A 20,874-nucleotide genomic window follows, 5' to 3' on the forward strand; every position below is an offset into this window, starting at 1 on the left:
TGAATATGCATGCTCCATTTTCGACCCTTCTACTCTAAAGCTAAAAAACACCATCGAATCCATTCAAAACCGAGCTGCTCGTTTTATTCTTTCGAATTATTCTCGTCATGCAAGTGTCTCATCAATGAAACTAACCCTTGACTTGCCTAACCTAGAGTTACGTCGTAAGTACTTTCGCCTATGCCTTTTTCACAAGATTTATTACTCTAACGAAACACTTAAGGATGAACTAATCTCCCCGCCATCATACATATCGTCACGCACGGATCATCGTTTTAAGGTTGAAGTTCCAACTTGTCGCACCAACGTTTATTTTGATTCCTTTATACCAAGAATGACGAATGACTGGAACCGCCTCCCTGCCTCCATCACTGCCATTTCTGAAGCCACCAACTTCAAGAACATTGTTAATGAATTTGTTTGCAGTAATCACCACTCCTCTCTGTAATGCCTCCGGGCCTTGAGAGTATGACAATAAATAAATAAATAAATAAATAAATCGCCTTAGCTTGAATACGTTTGACACAAGGCCCAAGACGGCGCCCTGTCTTCTAACATATTCCTCACTTTTGCATTCCTGCACGTTAAACTAAAAGTCTTGAAGGGACGCTCACCGTAATGTACCGTAAAGGTGGGGCCCTATAACGCAAAACTATTCCAATATGTTTTTATCGAAATCTCCTAACGTCAAATTTGCGTAACCTCCGACGCAAGCATCGGTCGGTCACTCGCAGGGTTGTCTCAACAGACCAATCAAACGCTCTCCTCGTTCATAGGAGTTCACTTTTGTTTGCTTGAAAAACGAATAACATTGCCTACACGGAGCGGCTTGTCTTATCTAATTGGCTCACAAGAGGCGAGAAGCACGCTCAAGTGGAGAGGAATTCGATGGGGCCGAGCCACTGCAGTGAATATCGATAACCGGTTGAAGAGGGTGGTGCGGCGTCTGCGATTGGTCCGCTTTCTTTTACTTACCTTGCGGTGTCTCGTCGACAATCGCGGCGGCATGCAACGGAAGCTTAAGAATGACGCTATAACGGATCCTCAGCAAAGAAGAGTTGGTAGAACGAGGTCGTAAACGTGCCGAAAGTGCTCGGAAACATTACATGACCACGCAAAAAGTTTATTAGACGCAAATAAACCCATGTTCTCCGGCACGTGCGAGTAGCCAGTGCCTGAGCGATCGCCGGCAGCCATCTTTTATTTCTTTCGGAACGGGGCAGCCTGCGGCTATTCAGAAGAAAATTCAGTTTTGCTCGGCATATTAATACATCTTTAACGCGTAGATGTCACTTTGACTCGGTGAGTTTTTGCGGTTTGGTGGCGTCGCGTGAGAGGCAGGTGAAGCTGGTGCAGCGCAAAAACTTGTGACCAATAGCCGAGGGCAAATGGCGAAAGGCGTCGAATCAGAAATAACTATTTTTCTTTTGTTCGGTCAAATCATGCATAATCAGTGTGTACACGTCATATCAGATGGGGATCTGTCGCTGTTTTTGTGACGTCGCGTGTCAGACAGGTAAAGTGGGGGTGGTGCAAAAAAGTTTTTCACCAATCGCGGAGGGCTGATTGCAGAACTGGAATAGAAAAGTTTGCAATAGTTTTACGTTATAGCGCCGTGCTTGCGTTTAACGTACGTAAGACGACAAACCCTATACTAAAACTGTCTAATGGAACGACAAGAGGACGTCAATTTACAAACCGGTCGGGTAACACCTGTATTCGTATATATTGTTAGTCATGCTGGGCCTGCGACGACAGATACTCGCCGGAGTGTACGTGTACGCGCCGTACGCTTTCACTCCTCTGGTACGTGGTTAAATTCAAAGGCGGGATCATAGTTTAGGTAATACACAGCCAAGCGGCCGTTTATTTCACGTTCTGATCGGGCTTGGCCGACTTTTCCTACCTCTAGATGCCATCTGTGCAGTGCTGATTTCTTGTCGACAAAATGGCTGCATTCGCATGCGCACATAATAATGCAGTATATATGCTTGCGGAAGCTCCTCTTTGCGCTCTTCATACGGAAGTCTCGGAAAAGAGTACCTGTTAAAAACTAATGCTATCTTCGGCTGGTCGTTTCTGAGCGCTCTGGAGCGCTCTCACGAGCGGCGTTGTCTTCGGCTGGTTGAAATATAGTGCGCGCCCTGCGTTCGGCTGGTTCTTCTCGATTGCTCTCCTCCATCTTGGAGCGCTCTGAGGCAGCCCTGTCGTCGGAGCAGTCATCGAGATTGAAACGTCATCGCAGCGCCGCGCGGCTGCTGTCGGCGACGGCCCACCGTAACCTTGGCAACCTAGGCCACTGCATGCTGGCGTTTCGGCGAATGTTCGTCTCGCCGGCACGTCCGCCCGTTTTTCCAGCAGCGCCGGGAGCTTTGGATAGGCGAAACATCGTACGTTGGCAGTAATCACGTGGTTTCGCATCAGCAATTTCCTCCTCCGAGAGCGAGTCGCACGTTCGGCTTGCGCGCTTGTCCCCTACCTTTGAGCTCGGGAAACGACCGATCTACCCGACTCTGCTTCGGGGCATACAGGCGACCAGTCGAAGATACCATAAGTGCTGCGCGAAGGGACGCGCACAATCGCTGTCCTGGCTTGATAAGGATCTATCCCTCTTGTAGTAACATTCGCGCTCTATTCGTTAAATCATTCTTGGCTTGCAGGTAGCACGAAGAGAGGGAATTTTTCGATCCATTTGCCATACCCTGGACGGGCATCTGAGAACAAAACGCTTCATCACTCTGCTGATCCACCATCCAACTAACTTAAACATTATCACATGCGTGACCGGAAGTCACCTTTAAGTTCGTAAAAACATAGCAAAACTAATGTGCGTTAGTGGAAGTCTCAAACCACGACTGAAACACGACAGCGTATCGCCACAACTACGTACGCTCTACACTCTTAGAAATATTCACACCCTTTGGGGCTTATCTTGTCCCACAACGATAATCGTCATCTGTCTTGCCCGAGTTTCCTTTCTTGAAAGCTCGGCGCTCGCTACTTTCCTTTCGAGAAGCTGCGTCACACTGATAACGCGCATGCCGTTCGTGACTGGGAAGTACCGGGCTCGCAGCGTTAAAGAAAGGAAACGCGGGCAAGACAGATGACGATTATCGTTGTGGGACAAGATACGCCCCAAATGGTGTAAATATTTCTACACTCTTACACTCTTAGAAAAATTTACACCTTTTGGGGCGTATCTTGTCCCACAACAATAATCGTCATCCGTGCTGCCCGCGTTTCCTTTCTTTAACGCTGCGAGCCCGGTACTTTCCAGTCACGAACGGCATGCGCCTTATCAGTGTGACGCAGCATTCTCGACAGGAAAGCAGCCAGCGCCGAGTTTTCAAGAAAGGAAACGCAAGCAAGGCAGATGGTGATTATGGTTGTGGGACAAATATACACCCCAACGGGTGCAACCGTTTTAAGACGCCCCAGCTTTCTACGGCTTGCCAAAACTCCATAAACCCGGAATCCCCTTACGACCAATCGTAGACTTTTCGTGTTCCCCACTACGATCACTATCCACTTACTTGCATCAGATCATATCACCACTCACCGGAAGGACAGCATCGCACGTGCGCGACTCCGAGAATTTCATCAAACTCACATCAAAAATCCGTATCGAAGATGATGAATGTCTGGTCTCTTTTGATGTAATCTCTCTGTTCACAAGAGTACCCATTAAGTTGGCTGTTTCCGCAACTAGAGATGCACTGGAACGTGACGATACGCTCAGTGAGAGAACCCCTTTGAGTGTAGACGAGATCTGCCGCCTTCTCGAACTGTGCCTGTCCAATACCTATTTCACCTTCCGAGGCAGCTACTACAAACAGGTCAAAGGAACTCCTATGGGGGCCTCAATTTCCGTTGCCATGGCTAACTTGACTATGGAGAGCATCGAGGAGAGAGCTTTAAATACTTTTTTCCCGAAACCAAAAGTCTTCCTCAGGTACGTGGATGATTGTTTTTGCATCGTGAAGACGAGCCAAGTCGAAAACTTGCAGAAACACTTAAACTCCATAGACCCGGATATACAGTTCACATATGAGCGCGAACAGAACGGATCACTCCCATTCTTAGATGTACAAGTTACACGAAAAGACGGCATTCTAAAATTTTCAGTCTACCGAAAACCAACCCACACAGGCCGCTATCTTCATTTCCAATCCGACCATCCGGCAAACCACAAGGCGTCTGTTGTAAATTCTTTATTCAAACGAGCCGAAACTCATTCCTCATCGGAATCGGATCTAAAGAAAGAAAAGAGAACGGTTCTCAACGAACTTAAGAGGAATGGCTACACAGATGACTTCATTCGAAAGACAACCAGACAACAAAAAAGAAGAAACAAAATGCGGGACCTTCAGCCGTTTACTTCTCCCCAACCCCAGAAGCGAGTGTCCATCCCGTACATCAGAGGTACCAGCGAAGCGCTCAGCCGAATATTAAAAAAAGAAGGCCTCAAAGTGGCGCACAAACCAATAAACACTTTCAATATCCTCCTCCCTAAACCAAAAGATCGTCCACCAAAAGAAAAAGCTCAAGGCGTCGTCTACAAAATCAGTTGTGCTGACTGTCCGGCGTCGTACATCGGGGAAACCAAAAATCTAAAAGAAAGGATCAGACAACACGAGAACGACGTCAGGACATTCAACCGTATTCGCAGCGCCGTCGCGGAACACTCTGAAGTCGCCGACCACAAAATTGCTTTCAAGGAAACTGAAATCCTTCAAACAGAAACGAACTGGCGAAAGAGACTACTACTGGAGTCATGGCACATTCAGAATACGGAGAATAACATAAACCGTGTGAAGGGCAACCTACCCTCGGTCTATGTCCATGGCCTTGGCGACATGACGAAAAGAAGAAAAGGACGCACAGCCAGATAGACTCCCGCTCGTTTCACCAACACAGAACGTCGGCGCGACCCTGTAACCTCCCCCCCCCCCCGCGGCCCATCAAGGGCACCCTCGTGAGCACTCCACCCAGCACCGGTCATCGCAGCTCCTTGGAAGCGGTCAACAACACAAACCCCCCCTTTCCTTTTGTTCCCCCCCACCTTTCCGTCTGTGGAGTGTCTCCCCACCTCCCGTGTTCCCCCCCCCCTCCTTTCTTCAAAAAAGACGCTTTAAAAGAGGCACACCGCCACCCCCCGCCACCCCCCGAACACAACAGAGGTCTTTTTGGCGCTAGTCCACGTACTGAAATACCGAACTTCTAAACCATAACGTCTCTTCTATTAATCCATTAACAGATGAAGAGTGTTCAGCTGTAAGCGGTCCGTTTATTCAGCAAGAGGTTGAGCTTGCCATAGATCAGCTGCTTTTGTGAAAAACACCTGGTCCTGATAGAATTTCAGGCGAATTTTATAAAGCACTTAAGAGCCATCTTTACTCCATATTAATGATAATTTTCCCAGAGGTTCCACAGAGAGACCCTTCCACAGTTAAATTACGAAAGTCACTCGATTTTGATTCCAAAAAGACGTTCGAGAAAAATTACGCTATGCTGAGTACTATAGGCCCATAAAGTTATGTAACATTTACAGTAAAAATTTGTGATAAAATTTTGTCCAATAGAATACATTTTATAATCGCAGTCCTAATTGGACCTCATCGAGCGTGTGGACAAAAGGGTCGCTCTATGAAAACTCCATACGTACGATTCTTGTTTTTTCCTCAGACTCTTATAAGCAACTCGCGTTACTTCAAGTTGACCTCGCAAAACCATTCGATCGTGTTTGCCACCACTTGTAATCTTCTCGAACAATGTAATATTGGTTATACTTTATTAAAAGAAGTACAACTTTGTTACAGTCATTGTTCTACCCGCTTGATTGTTAACGGCCATCTATCGGAGACTTTATCTATCCAATCCTCTGTCAAAAAGGCTGTCTAATGTCGCCTCTCCTGTTCTTTCTTCACTTGGAGCCGCTGTGCTAGAGCATTATTCAATCTGATAGCATTCATGATTTCAACGTGCTAGGAGAGGATGTTAAAGTGCTAGAGTATGCAGATTATATCGCTTTTTTCTGTTCGGGCAAGCCAAAGAATGAGAAAGAATTGTAGGTCCAGTAGAGCCCTGGTGGATCCAGGGCGAAGACTCTAGGGGCCCCGCTCTGGACTATATTATCCCATGGCGTTGCGCCCGTTACGTCCGGTGATTTATTTGTTTCTCTGTTGTAAATGAGTTGTAGATGCTATGTTAGTGATACATGTTAGCCGCTGCGTAATTGTGTGTTCCTTTTACTGATTTTCGTTTCAGAACTTCAACTAGTGCATATCTGCCAACTGCCCCACCCCTCCCCACTTTAACGCCATCATGTAGCGCTATTGCTATACGATAAATAAATAAACTAACTAAGAAACAGCCGGCGCCGTGGTGAGCTCAACGGAACCCCTGTCTGCACTCTCGCCTTATTCTCTCCTTTCGCTGCAAGTTGTTCCCTTAGGCTATGGGCAGGAAAGCGCAGAGCATCGGTCCGGAATGGGGAGCCGATCCGGCAGAAGGGCGTCTCACACAGAAGTGTCGCCATCCATCGGACGTTAAGCGCAACTTCGAAAGTGGCGCTCACCATGAAGCCGATCATAGGCTGAGCATAGGCGCCGACTACGGGGGCCTACCCCTCACCCCCACATACACCTAAAGTGTCATTACTGGAGCTTTTTCACTCACATCGTTTCAGGCTTCTTTTGACTTGCCTCGACCTTCTCACTTAAAATTTTATTGTTGCTTAGCTTACTACATTATTGTTTGCGCGGATGTGCACGGCTTTTAATTCACACTTTCGGTTTACTTCTGCAAATCCTGACAATAGGAGTACAAGCGCATTAGAAGCACTTAGCGGCGGCTGCCTCATTCGTATTTTCTAACTACAACATTGTTTTAAATTTACATTGTAAACACTACCCACATATAAAATATATTTAAATACATACACAGGACAAATTTCATTATATTTTTAAAAGAGCTGGATGTAGCCAATTAACAATTTTTTCTAAAGGTATGGATAGCCTATGTCTAGAGAGTGAATTTGTTACTGTATGTTCGACTCGATTCAAATTGCTTCGCGTGCTTTTTTGACCCAGGAAAAGACCTATACACTTCAGTTACCCCTTCGGCAGGGTCTTTTTATCAACGACGTGTGAAATCCACATAAATTATATGTGTCTCAGTATTGCTTCACTTTCCAGTAAACAATGCTAACGACTTATAAAAAAACATTTCTAATAATTTATAACATTTATTAGGGATGGAAACATCGCCACTTGTATGCAGAGGTCATAAATACATATATAGGGTGTCCCAATGAAATATCATTCACCAAGATCTTTTTTTTTTAACGAGCAATGCGTTACTCGAAAAAAATCTAGTGCCTATTGTTTCCAGTACAGTGGACTAGCTGCCAGTAATTTTTTCATTACTCAGAATTAGGTCATTGTAATTAATTATCTATCTCGAGACGTACTGTCCTAATTATCAAAGTGTCAATAAGACATCTGTAGGGGCAGCCAAGAGACATCTAATTGTGGTAGTTTCAGCGACGTACTAATTGCGTACTAATTTTTTACGATTGATAATAAACTCCGTGTAATATGGAGAATACCATGTGACTGCGATCCCATCCGCATCATAAAACATCGCCTCGAACAGGCTCCCTCTGAGTTAGCCAGAACAAAATAAAGGAAATAAATAAAAACATCGTGATCGAGCTAGTGCCTTATCTGCCGCGCCCCGGCCGAAGTAACACGTCGCGTTTGGTGTTAGTTCGAAACAAGCTGTGAAGGCTGTCGTCTTAACGTAGATAAAGTGTACGAATGCTGTTTTTTTTTTTTTGCCCCAAAGCCTATCACCACGAAAGCTCATTCAAAACGTCAGTGCAAAGGTTTAAAGGTGGATTTTGTTTCGTCCCAGTCGCCATGTGTTGCTTCTGCTAATGAGCAGAAGGTAAGCATGATCCTTACCCTGGGATCTGCAAATAGCAACGAGAGGAAGGCCCCAAATATATATATCAGTCATGGAAGTGTAGCGGTAGACCAAACAAGTCGACTATCATCAGAAATTATGAAGACCTAAGACAAACCGGCAGCTTCAAGAAACAGCGGCGGAAGACTCCCTCTTTGAGTCTTAACTATACGCACGGATGCTCTAGTATTTATGGCCTCAAACCCTCATGGTAGCGTGCGGGACGTGGCCGCCCAGGTACCAATTTCCAAGTCATCAGTTTGAAGAATCCTAAATGACGGCCTTTCACCCGTACCACATTAACCAGCGCCAGTGATTAGAAGTTAGGGACCTGTAGAATCGTCTAGATTTCTCGAATTGGGTCCTCACAAAAGTCGATGATTCACCAGACTTTTATGCGAAGCATATTACGAGAGCTCAACCCAGCTCCTCAGGCGTGGCGGCGTCGCCTTCAATACCACGTGACACCGTGACGTCACGACAGAGGAGAAGTGGCTTTGGCTCAACTCTTGCAAGATGGGCTGGGTGGGAATCGAACCAGGGTCTCCGGAGTGTGAGACGGAGACGCTACCACTGTGCCACGAGTACGATGCTTCAAAACGGTACAAAAGCGCCTCTAGTGAATGCGGTGTTGCCTTAGAAACGAGCTGTTTCTAAGGCTCAGGCGTGCGTCGCTTGCTCAGGCGCACATTTCGTTGCCGCGCCGAACGCTGCGTTGCTCGACGCTCACCGCGTCCAATGCGGGGCGCGTAGTCGCTGCGCCGTAGCCCATTGTCTTACACCCCTTGGCGGGTCGACGGGAACGCTGTCGCGTTCCACTCTTGAAGGTGAAGCAGAGTAACGCATGAGTTGTTTCTTCGTCTAGCCGAACCAAATATAGCCAAGCAACAGCAGTTCACCAGGCTAAACAGTGGTTCAACAACTAAAATAAAGGCTAGTATGCTTCGCATCCTGGGCTTAACCTTACCTAAGCCACAGCCATTTTTTTAGCAACATCATGCGCACAGATGAAGCCAATTTTCACATAAATGCACGGGTAAATTTGCATAATGCACACTATTGGGAGCAGTAGGAGGCGGAAAATAAAGAGAGAAGGCAGGGATGTTAACCAGAAATGCGTCTGGTTGGCTACCCTATTCTGAGGGACGGAAAAGAGGGAATAGAAAGATAAGATAGAGGGAGATGGAGGGGAGGGGGAGGAGGGAGAGGAGTGCCGCGGTGAGCTCCTGCACGCACGCGAAGGGCCTGAGCGAGCAAAAGACGGTCACATAAGCCAGTCGCCGTCAAGAAAGACAAAAGGGCCTTCATACCTTTGTGAGCCGACGAGCAATGGGGACGGTCTTCAAGTAGCACCTGCACCAACAACATGCACAGATTAGACCCTACCATGAATTTTAGGCTACCACCGAAAATTCAACGCAGCTGTGCCAGTCTTCTGCACAGACTAAGGCTGGGGGTAGCGTTTACGCACGGATACGTGCACATCATGCGACGCACCGAGTCTCCACACTGTCAGGTGTGCAATGTGACTGAGACTATAGGTAATGTGCTTTGTGACTGCCCTAAGTACGTGGAAGAGCGTGAAAAGTTGGACAACAACCGTACGCGTCTCGACAGCGCACCGTTGTCGGAGGACGTTATTTTAGGCCCTTGGCCAGATGCTGAATCGAGTTCCAAGGCCATCCAGGCATTACTGAACTTTTTAAAAATTACGGGCCTGGATTGCAGACTTTCAGCATGCCAAATTGCTTGCCATATGTTCTACATCTTCCTTCTATCGTCATCGTCACCCATCATGCGCCTCTTTCTTCCCTCTTTCTTTCCCTCTTCCCCTTCCCTCAGTGCCGAGTAGCTGGCTAGAGGAATATACCTCAGGCCGACCTCTCGGCATTTCGTATCATTAAACTTCTCTCTCTCTCTTAATAGACTACAATGCACACTGGGTAAAGCGAAGTCGGCACCAGTACCAGTAGTCATTCAATGTGGGGTGCGGAATTTACGCCGGTGCTATAATCAGTGCCATCTTCGATCACACATTAACTGGACAGCGTTACGTGAACGAAATCCTTGAAGAAGTGGTTGATGAGTTTCTCAGCGAAGTCCCGCTTTCACGTCTTCCATGTCTGTGGTATAAGCAAGACGGGGCGCCAGCACGCAACTGGCTGGATGCGACTTTTCATGCGCAATAGATTGGAAGGCACGGGCCTGTAAATTGGCCGGCTTGGTCACCTGACCTCTCTCCATTCGATTTCATTCTTTGGGGTTATGTGAAAGATCGTGCTTACGTGATCGAGACGGACGTCAGATAAGCTCAAGGCAAGGATAACGGATGCCTGCCGTAGAATTCAAGCGTCGGTCATCAAGAAAGTCACTGAAGATGTGATAAAGCGGACTTAGTAAAGCATGGCTGAAGAAGGATACCCATTCGAACATGTCCTGTAGACAGCAGCTGGTGTTCAGCGGGGCTTACGGATTCATAGATAATAAGGGCAAACTGAAATCTGATGTTTTTTCTTTGGCTTTTGTGCAGGAATCCCGATTGCCAATTCGGCTCATTTAGAAGTGGTATATTTTCTTTCTTGAACGGATTGGTTTTGCCTTTCTCTGCACGTGAGTGGCTTCCCGGTCAGTTTATTTCGCTTTTATTTTTTCTCACGAACCTGTTTTTGCAGCACGTGTACCCTCTCATGAAAAACAAAACCATCACTTTGATTTGGCTTTGGTCTGAAGCAAGTTTATGGCGCGAAATATAGCTGCGCGTGCACTCTCTCGATGCCGAGCGAGCAGAGCCGGGAACTTGAAACATGCTATGCCTATTACATTGCTTATCGCGTTTCGTGCGTTGTCAGAGCGGTGCTTTGGCCGCGTTATCAAGGGGCGTTTGTTATCAATGTGATCAGTCGGCCATGCGAGACGTATAGTAAGTGTGTCGTAGAAATCAGAGGAAGGAATAGCTGCGAAACGCGAAACCTGCTGTTGGTGCTCTTTCCGTACTGTTATCAAGGTGACGCGCTGTCTCTTCGGGTTTGCGACAGGCAATGCAGTTGCTTTCAATCAGCTTATTTGAGGGCGCTGCTTTATGATGCGGGTGGGAGCGCTGTCACGCGGTATTTTTCATATTTCATGATGCTTTTTGGCCAGTCAGAAAAATTGTACGCAATTAGTACGTCGCTGAAAACATCCTAATTAGATGTCATTTGGGGGGGGGCCTACAAATGTCCCATTGAGACTTTGATAATTAAGACAGTACTTCTCGAATTAGAAAAATAATTGCAATTACCGAAATAAATCTCAGTAACCAAAAAATTACTGGCGGCTGGGTCCCGTATCACTCGTCGCCACGTTGTGGGCCCAAATACACAATCGCCGTCGTCAATCAGGGGAACCTGGTAGCCTCTGCCTCCATCCGCGCCACATACAGCGCAGCAGCAGCAGCGATCGCTCTCGCACTTCGCGACGCCGAGAGCAAGCGAAGGACCGCCCGCGTCCTTACGGACTCACGAGCGGCGTGTCGCTTATACATGAATGGAACACTCCCTATACAAGCCATTCGAATCCTGGGCCGCTCACTGGAATGGACCGACGGCATTGTCTGGTGCCCCGAGCACGAAGGCCTGCGGGGCAACGAAGAGGCGGACTGCGCAGCTCGAGGTCTCACAAGCCGAGCGGCAAACCACACCGTTCTTCAGCCCCCAACAGACCGACGAGCGGCCCACGAGTTATTAACGACAGGTCAACAAATACTGCAGGACCAACGTCTCGAAAAAACACATTACGCTCCCCCACACAAAGCTCTCAAACAACTCCAGGCAAGGGACTGGCGCCGCCTGCAAACAAACACATACCCACACTTGTCTCGTCTACACGCAATCTTCTCAGGCAGATATACGTCCCCGACATGTCGCTGGTGTATCAACCACACAGCGACACTCGCGCACATAACACACGAATGCACCGACCGTCCGGGCGACGCAATTTCGCCACGAGTCACAGCACACACACTCACTACGTGGTCTTGGGAGGCGATACTCTCCGAACTGGACATGGGAAGCCAACTGGCGACCTTGGACTAGGCCCGGTGAGCCATGATCGCCAGTGGAGCCCTGTCAGAGGGAACCACCCAGGAATAAACCGCGCAACGATATCTGCAATAATAAAGCTCCAACCTCCTCATCCTCCTACTGCTCTTCTTTTTAAGTCTTGATGCATGCTAGTTGGAGCACCCTGTATAATTTACTCAGTAATCGAAATGAAGTCAAGCCGGATTCACTTGAAATCAGAACCAACGGCAGTCATGCGCAGGGGCGCGTATACTCGGACTCACAGAAAATGAAGAAAGAGAGAGAGAGAGAGGCTGCAGTTTTGCTGGAAAGGCGAAACAATATGAGTGATAGCCAAGGATACAATTACACGAATAAAGGTTACGCCACCGAGAGACGTCAGATTGTTGGTGGTTCGAGAGGACTCGGGCTGTAAAACTGAACTGCCTCCTGCTATGAGGTCTCGTAGATTCTCATATTCTTCTCGGACAGGTGACGTGTATATATATATATATATATATATATATATATATATATATATATATATATATATATATATATATATATATATATATATATATATATATATTGTGACGCAGCAGTAATCACGGCTTTTATTCCGCGTCAAAAGGTTAGGCGAACCGACCACGCCCACAGCAAGGAGCACACTCGAGAGCCAGCCCCACAAGCGATGATGAAGAAGAACCCCATATGAGCCCCACATGATGATGATCATGTACAGATGACAAAGAATAGCTTATATCTCGCTACACTAATGTCCCCTCGCGCGAGAGCGGCCATCCTGGCCGCAACTCAAAGGGGCGGTGAACGTCGCGTGAAAGGTTTCATACGGGAAACGTGGACAATCTCAGCGGCGCGGCAGCGGCGGTCATTTGGAACAATAACTGGTTCCACGCGATAGTTCACTGGAGAGGTCTGCTCCATGACTTTGTAGGGGCCGATGAACCGAAGCTGAAACTTGTCACACAAGCCAGGAGTACGAACTGGTGTCCGGAGTAGCACTTCCTCGCCAGGGCGGAAGCACACGACGCGATGAGAGGCGTCGTAATGCTGCTTGCGGTCCTGTTGCCGTGCTTCGGTGTTGATGCGGGCGAGCTGGCGACAACGCAGAATGCGGGACACATATTCTTCGCAGGAGGAAGGACATTGATGGACAGTTGGCGCGAAGAAAGAGACGTCAAGACAGGAAGAGGGCGAACGACCATAGACAAGGTAGAATGGCGAGTAACCGGTCGTGCGTTGAACGGCGGTATTATATGCAAAGGTCACGAATGGTAAAATTGCGTCCCAGTTTCTGTGATCCGGGTCAATGTACATGGCTAACATGTCTGACAGCGTGCGATGAAATCGCTCTGTGAGGCCGTTGCTTTGCGGATGGTAACTGGAGGTAGTCTTGTGGGTGGTTCCGGAGGCTCTGAGTACTTCGTTTAGTAGTTGCGAGAGGAATGCTTTTCCACGGTCGCTCAGGAGGACGCGAGGAGCACCGTGACGCAGTATTAAGGATTGAAGTACGAATGCAGCAACTTCAGAGGCTGAGGTAGAACTCACACAAGTTGTTTCGGCGTAGCGTGTCAAGTGATCAACGGCTGTCACAATCCATCGTTTACCGGTGAGAGTCACAGGAAGAGGGCCATATAAGTCAACTCCAACGACCTCAAATGGTTGCGACGGACATGGAACCGGTTGCAGTTGTCCGCTTGGAGCTGATGTAGGGAGCTTTCGACGCTGACATAGAGCGCAGGAAGCGACATACCTCGCTACACTGGCGGACAATCCAGGCCAGTAGAAGCGCCCTTTGATGCGGTCATAGGTTTTCTGGAAACCAAGGTGACCAGCAGACATGTCGTCGTGAGAAGCCCGCAGGACATGAGCACGTAGAGAGCGTGGCAGAACAGGAACCCAGCGTTGACCGTCAGGGTGATAGACATGACGGTATAGGACGCGGTTGTCAATCTTAAATTGCGTCAGCTGCCGACGAAGGCGGGCGTTAGGCGGGCGCGAAGCTCCTTGAAGGTGGTCAATGATGCGCCGACAGTAAGAGTCGGCAAGTTGATGAAATTGGAAGGATTTGTTGTCGTGTGGAGGCATCTCGTCGACAGTGGCCAACAAGAAAGCATCTGAGGAGGGATTGAGCGAAAGCTTGTCACGGATGGTAGTTGGAGCTCCATTGCATGGTGTCGTAGGAAGCGGACAGCGAGAAAGCGCGTCTGCATCTTGGTGTTTTTTCCCGCACTTGTAGGTAATGGTAAAGTTGTATTCTTGCAAACGAAGAATCCACCGACCAAGTCGTCCAGACAAGGTCTTCAGCGTCGAAAGCCAGCATAATGCATGATGGTCTGTAACGACCGTAAAGTGGCGGCCGTGAAGATAAGGTCGAAACTTCTGCACAGACCAAATGATAGCTAGACATTCCTGCTCCGTGATGGTGTAATTCTTTTCGGCGTTTGTCAGAACGCGACTTGCGTATGCGACGACCCTCTCACCTAAAGTGTCGTCTCGCTGTAGGAGAATGCCACCAATTCCGTGACCACTAGCATCCGTATGCAGGAGGGTAGGAGCAGCTTCATCAAAATGGCATAGTACTGGTTCAGATGTAAGAGCTTGCTTCAGATGGGTGAACGCAGATTCACATTCGGGAGACCACACAAAGGGAACATTAGAACCCAGTAATTTGTGCAGAGGTGACGCTATTGAGGCGAAGCCCCGTATGAATCGCCGAAAATAGGAAGCGAGGCCTAAGAAACTACGCAAATCTTTGGTCTTTTCGGGACGAGGGAAGTGCTGAACTGCGGAAACCTTGTCAGGATCAGGACGAATGCCACCTTTGCTCACAATGTGACCTAGAACTTTGATCGTCTTGCTCGCAAAATGGCATTTCTTGGTGTTTAGCTGAAGTCCAGCGTTGGCAAGGCACGTGAGAACTTCATCCAGACGTTGCAGGTGCTGAGAGAAGGTTGACGAGAAAACAACAATATCGTCGAGATAGCACAGGCAAGTCTTCCACTTTAGGCCACGAAGAACGGTGTCAATCATGCGCTCGAACGTTGCGGGCGCATTGCAAAGGCCGAATGGCATGACATTAAACTCGTAGGGCCCATCTGGTGTTGAAAACGCCGTTTTCTCCTTATCGTCCTCATGCATAGGTATCTGCCAGTAGCCGGAACGCAGATCGATGCTGGAGAAGTACTCGGCACCCTTCAGGGAATCCAAGGCATCGTCTATTCGCGGCATAGGGTATACATCCTTGCGTGTGATCTTGTTAAGTGCTCGGTAGTCGACACAAAATCGAACAGAGCCGTCTTTTTTGCGAACCAAAACAACGGGGGAAGACCAAGGGCTAGCAGAGGGGCGTATTATGTTGCGTTGGAGCATGTCGGTGACGTTCTCGTCAATGACTTTCCTCTCGGCTAGCGATACGCGATATGGTCTACGGCGCACGATGGATGTACCATCTGTCTCTATCCGATGCGTCGTAATCGAAGTCTTTCCCAACGAAGATGAATGCGCGTCAAAGGAAGCTTCATGTTTTTGGAGCAAAGCAAGCAATTGTTGTGACTGCGAAGGTGTCAGGTCGGAACTGATGGCAGCTGCAAGAGCTGAAGGAGATGCGGCCCGTCCGGTACAAGGACCTTCAGAGGAAGCTGGTTTAAAGGAAATAACAGATATAGACTCTGATGCAGTGGCGCAAGCCAATGTAGTGCCTTTAGGGATGAGAATCTTTTCGGATGTCGGGTTTGTAGCGTAGAGAAGTGCAGAGCCATCATCAAACCTAACGAGCCCTGATGCAAAGGCTATCCCTCTTGCAAGACAGCGTGCAGATGGTAAGACGAGCACGTCGCCACAGTCAATCACATCAGACGTGATAGTAACGATGCTTTGATGGCGAGGAGGTAACGCGGTATCTTCTGCAGCAAGGAAGTGAAGGGGTGTGTCATCTGCATGAAGTGAATAGGTCGTGTCGGTCATATGGAGAACGCGTTGTCCACAGCAGATGGAGGCGGAGGCCATAGAAAGAAAATCCCATCCCAATATGAGCTGCTGGGCACACGAACTTAGCACTGCAAATTGTACGTGATGTAGAAGTCCATCGATGGAAATACGAGCTGTGCACATGGCGATAGGTCGAATGGAGGCCCCTTGAGCAGCGAGTAGCGTAGGTCCTTCATAGGGGGTCGTAACTTTCCGAAGTCGCGAACACAAATCACGGTGAATGACTGAAACACTAGCACCAGTGTCTATTAAAGCTTCTACTTGTACACCTTCTACTACAACCAATATCACATTGTACGGACGCGATGGAGGAATTTCTGTCCTGTCGTTCGATGCAGCTTTTCCTCCAAAAGCTGCATAATTTAGTTTTCCGGACGACGCTCGGCGAATTGAGAAGCAGGTCTCAGTGGGGACGTAGAGCGGCGAAGGGGTGACGGCGAGCGGCGTCTTGCAGGACGGTAAGCCGTCTCGGATGCTACAGTAGGCGATGGAGAGCGTCCGCGCGGTGGACCATAAGGACGGCGTTGGTCATGGAAGCTCCCTAGACGTTGGAAAGTAGCTCCGGGCGAAAAGTCATCCCGTTCGTATACGTCATAGCCGCGACGCTCGTCTTGCTGGCGCTTGCGGCAAAAACGCGCTATGTGGCCGCGATAGCCGCAGTAGTAGCAGATGGGACGAGGAGGACGCCACTGCGGATAGCTGGTTTGGGTAGGTGCGCTGGTAGTCATGGAAGCGATGTGAGCCGGTGTTGGTTTTGGAGGCATCGGTGGGACGATGACTGGAGTAGCTGCGGCTACTTGTGCGTACGTCGATGGGGCCCTAGGTGTTAGAGGGTCCGTGTACGCTGCACCAGCCATGGATGCCAATTCCTCCTTGATGACATCTCGCAGATTGGTATCGGAGGCATGAGAAGGCATAGGTCCTGCTGCTAAGCCAAGATACTGGAGCTCTTCTCGAATTATTGCGCGTATCATTGCTCGTAACGTAGGGTCGTTGGCGCTAGTGTTTGCAGTGGTGTCCGGCTGCAACGGTACTGATTCCAGTTCGTCAAGGCGCTGGCAAATAGCGACGATATCAGCGACGGTAGTGGGGTTCTGGATGGCTAAAGCATTGAAAGCAATAGCGCCGATGCCTTTGAGGATGTGGCGAACCCTGTCTGATTCGGTCATGGCCGTGTGCACGCGTCGACAAAGAGCAAGCACATCCTCGATGTACGACGTATAAGATTCACCGGGTTGTTGCTTGCGAGTGTCGAGCGTCTTTTTTGCGAGGGCAGAACGAACAGCCGGTGTGCCGAAGATTTGGCGGAGCTGCTGTGTGAAAGCACCCCAGTTCGTGAAATCAACCTCATGGTTGAAAAACCAAGTCTTCGCTACGCCTGTCAGATAAAAGGCGACGTGACGCAGCTTGGACGCATCGTCCCAACGGTTAGCCGAACTCACTCGGTCATAGTCGTCCAGCCAATCCTCGACGTCTTCACCGCGAAGTCCAGCAAACAGATGGGGATCACGCTGGTGCTCACTGACAACCCAATACGGAGCGGCTGGAGTAGTCGAGGCCGAGATGGTGGAAGTAGAAGTGCCTGTGGGCTCGTCCTGCGACATGTTGGCGGACAGCTGGCACAATCGGCGACCCGATCGAAGCTCCAGGAGGTTTAGCGGGGAGTCAGAGGACGGGGGACCGAAGAGCACACTCCACCACTTGTGACGCAGCAGTAATCACGGCTTTTATTCCGCGTCAAAAGGTTAGGCGAACCGACCACGCCCACAGCAAGGAGCACACTCGAGAGCCAGCCCCACAAGCGATGATGAAGAAGAACCCCATATGAGCCCCACATGATGATGATCATGTACAGATGACAAAGAATAGCTTATATCTCGCTACAATATATATATATATATAGTCATATTATAAGAAGCCAACAAACACTGACACCAAGGACAACATAGGGGAAATTACTTGTGCTTAATCAATGAAATAAGAAAACAATAAATTAATGGAAATTAAAGTGGATGAAAAGACATCTTGCCGCAGGCGGGAACTGAACCCACAGCTTTCGCATTTCGCGTGCGATGCTCTACCAATTGAGCTACCGCGGCGCCGTTTCCCCATCCACTTTCTTGGGTATTTATGTGCCCTAGTAAAACCCTGGGAGTGTTAGCCAGCGCCACAACTCCCTTTCTTCTTGCTTATATATATATATATATATATATATATATATATATATATATATATATATATATATATATATATATATATATATATATATAAGCGGATCGCAGAGGAACAAGATAGAAAATTGCGTAGTTTCGGTACCTGCACGTGACTGCACGACAGTGGGAACAAGCAGACGAAGCGGAAGTACATCTCTCTTGCACAAAAAACACGCAAACATTCCATTGGTGTGTTTTATTATTTCTCTACACTTCAATTCGTCAATTCAAGCAACAGGTCGCACAGATAACACATGTTGTCTTGAATAATTCTCGAAGTCACGTGTCACCACGAGCGACGTCACACTGCGGACACCAGTACGTAGGCGCAGGCACACTAGTGCGTCATCCTCCGGCTTGGAGCGCGGCGGCCGCGAGGAGAAAGAAAAGCGGCGTTTGGTTTGAAATTTCAGATCTTACCTCGGCGCGTACCGATGTAATACTTTAAAGAAACGATCGTTATCGCGCAATGTATGCTCTGCGCTTGTCAGCTCAACATGGCCAGACCTAGGGAGGGACCCTCTAACGCCGTCTTCGACGCCGACCATACGTGTTGCCATTGCGGTACTGTTGACGTGGTAGCAATGTGCACTGCCCATGTCAGAATCGCCAGTCGTCCCACGGTCGTACTTTTCGTCGTCCTTGCTCGTGGCCCCCATGATTTCATACTCAGCCTCGACTTTCTTTATGTACCCTTTCCCCTCATTGATTGTTCAGCTAATGCACTCATCAGCTAATGTTAATCATCAGCTAATCAGCTAATTCAGCTAATGCACTAATGCACTTCCAGCAAAGGGAAATGAAAGCCTTCCGAACATGTTGCAAAAAATGGGCGAAATGATCGATGAGCCGATACTGGAAAGTGATATAGACGTTTGCCACCGGGTTCAAACGAAGAACAAGAGAAATACAAATGTAATTGTGCAATTCAAAACTCGAGCAAAGCGTGACACTGTGCTAGCGAAAGCGAAGACCAATCTCGCAGCAGAAAGCCTTGGCTATAGCGGTTCAGATTGTGTGTACGTTAACGAGCACTTGTGTCCACTGCTGAAAAAATTGCTGGGAATGGCAGTGGCACGAAAAAGGGAACAGAAGTGGAAATTTGTGTGGACGCAAAATGGGCACATTCTGGCCAGGAAAAATGAGTCGTCGGCGATTGTGCGCATCACTTGCGTACAAGACCTAGATAAGATAGCGTAGATGCAAAGTATTTTTTTTTCTAACAACTAATTGACAAACTGCACTTTAACATGTGCTCAACCGTGTCGCCTTCTGACCTTTGTGCTACGTTTACTCAGAAAAACAAAGCTCTGTCCTTTTTTCATGTTAATGCGCAATCCTTGTGCAATAAAGGTAATGAGCTAGAAGCATTTTTCTGTACACTGAGCTTCCGTTTCAACGTAATAATGATTACTGAAACCTGGTATCAAAGCAGTAGCGATGTTATGCACCTACCCGGCTACAATACATATGTGCAGAATCGTACTGATAAACGAGGTGGTGGCGTCATGATAGCAACTGAAAAGACGTTCAAATGCAATATTCTTGTCGACTTCGCTATAACCCACGAGGACTACGAAATTCTGTCATTACAAAGCGGAAGAAACGTGTTTTCTGTTATATACAGACCACCTAGAGGTAGCGTTTCGAATTTTGGTCGCTTTCTTGATGAATATCTGCAGTGGATCACAGAAAACAACCTTAATCTAGTTCTGGGTGGTGATTTTAATATTGATTTCTTATCTTCTTCTGCGCGTAAACATGAAGTCGACTGCATATTACACAGCAATGGATTCGCAAATCTCATAAATAAACCGACACGACCAGAGACAGCGACGGCAATTGATGTCTTCATTACTAATTGTCGAGTTGACTGTCTTCACTCAGGAGTCATTAATGTCCAAATAAGTGATCATCTGCCCATATTCTTGTTTGTAGATTCTTTAACTCCTCAAAAACAACGCAGGTTTCCTGCAGTACTATACCGGCGCATAAACCAAAACACAATGAATTCTTTTCGATAAGCACTTGCAGGTGTGAACTGGAGCACTGTGCTCCGTGAAAGCGATCCAGAGGACGCTTATAATGCCTTCATTACCACATTTAAGTCTGTTTATGCGCAAAGTTTTCCACTTCAGACGCTTAAGAAACCTCGTAAGGCTCGTAAACCCTGGATAAGCGCCGAATGTCTTCATATGATAAAACAAAAAAACGATCTTTATAACCGCTTCATCAAAAGCAGATCACAGGATGACCTGGCGCGTTTTAAGACGTATAGAAACAAAGTGACGTCTTTTCTACGCCGAGCAAAACAAGAGTATATGGAAAAGTTATTCAACCCAGACGTGTTGAAAAGGAGTGACCTTGTATGGAAAACAATAAATGAAATTTTGAATCGAGGTGCACATGCCAGCGGCATGCTTGAAGTCTTAGTAGACAACATACCACTGGGTGGAAAATTATTAGCCGAAAAATTTAATGATTTTTTCGTGTCTTTGGCAGATAGCAATAGTGCCCCCCCCCCCCCCCCCCGAATGTCAAATGCCTTGACTCGCGAGTTCCTTCCACTGCATTCTTGATGCCAACAGACACCAGCGAAATCGAAGCATGCCTCTTGACCCTCCGCAACAGTAGCTCACGGG

The sequence above is a fragment of the Dermacentor albipictus genome, chromosome 1 (genome assembly GCF_038994185.2).
Source record: "Dermacentor albipictus isolate Rhodes 1998 colony chromosome 1, USDA_Dalb.pri_finalv2, whole genome shotgun sequence".
Classification (NCBI taxonomy): Eukaryota; Metazoa; Arthropoda; class Arachnida; order Ixodida; family Ixodidae; genus Dermacentor; species Dermacentor albipictus.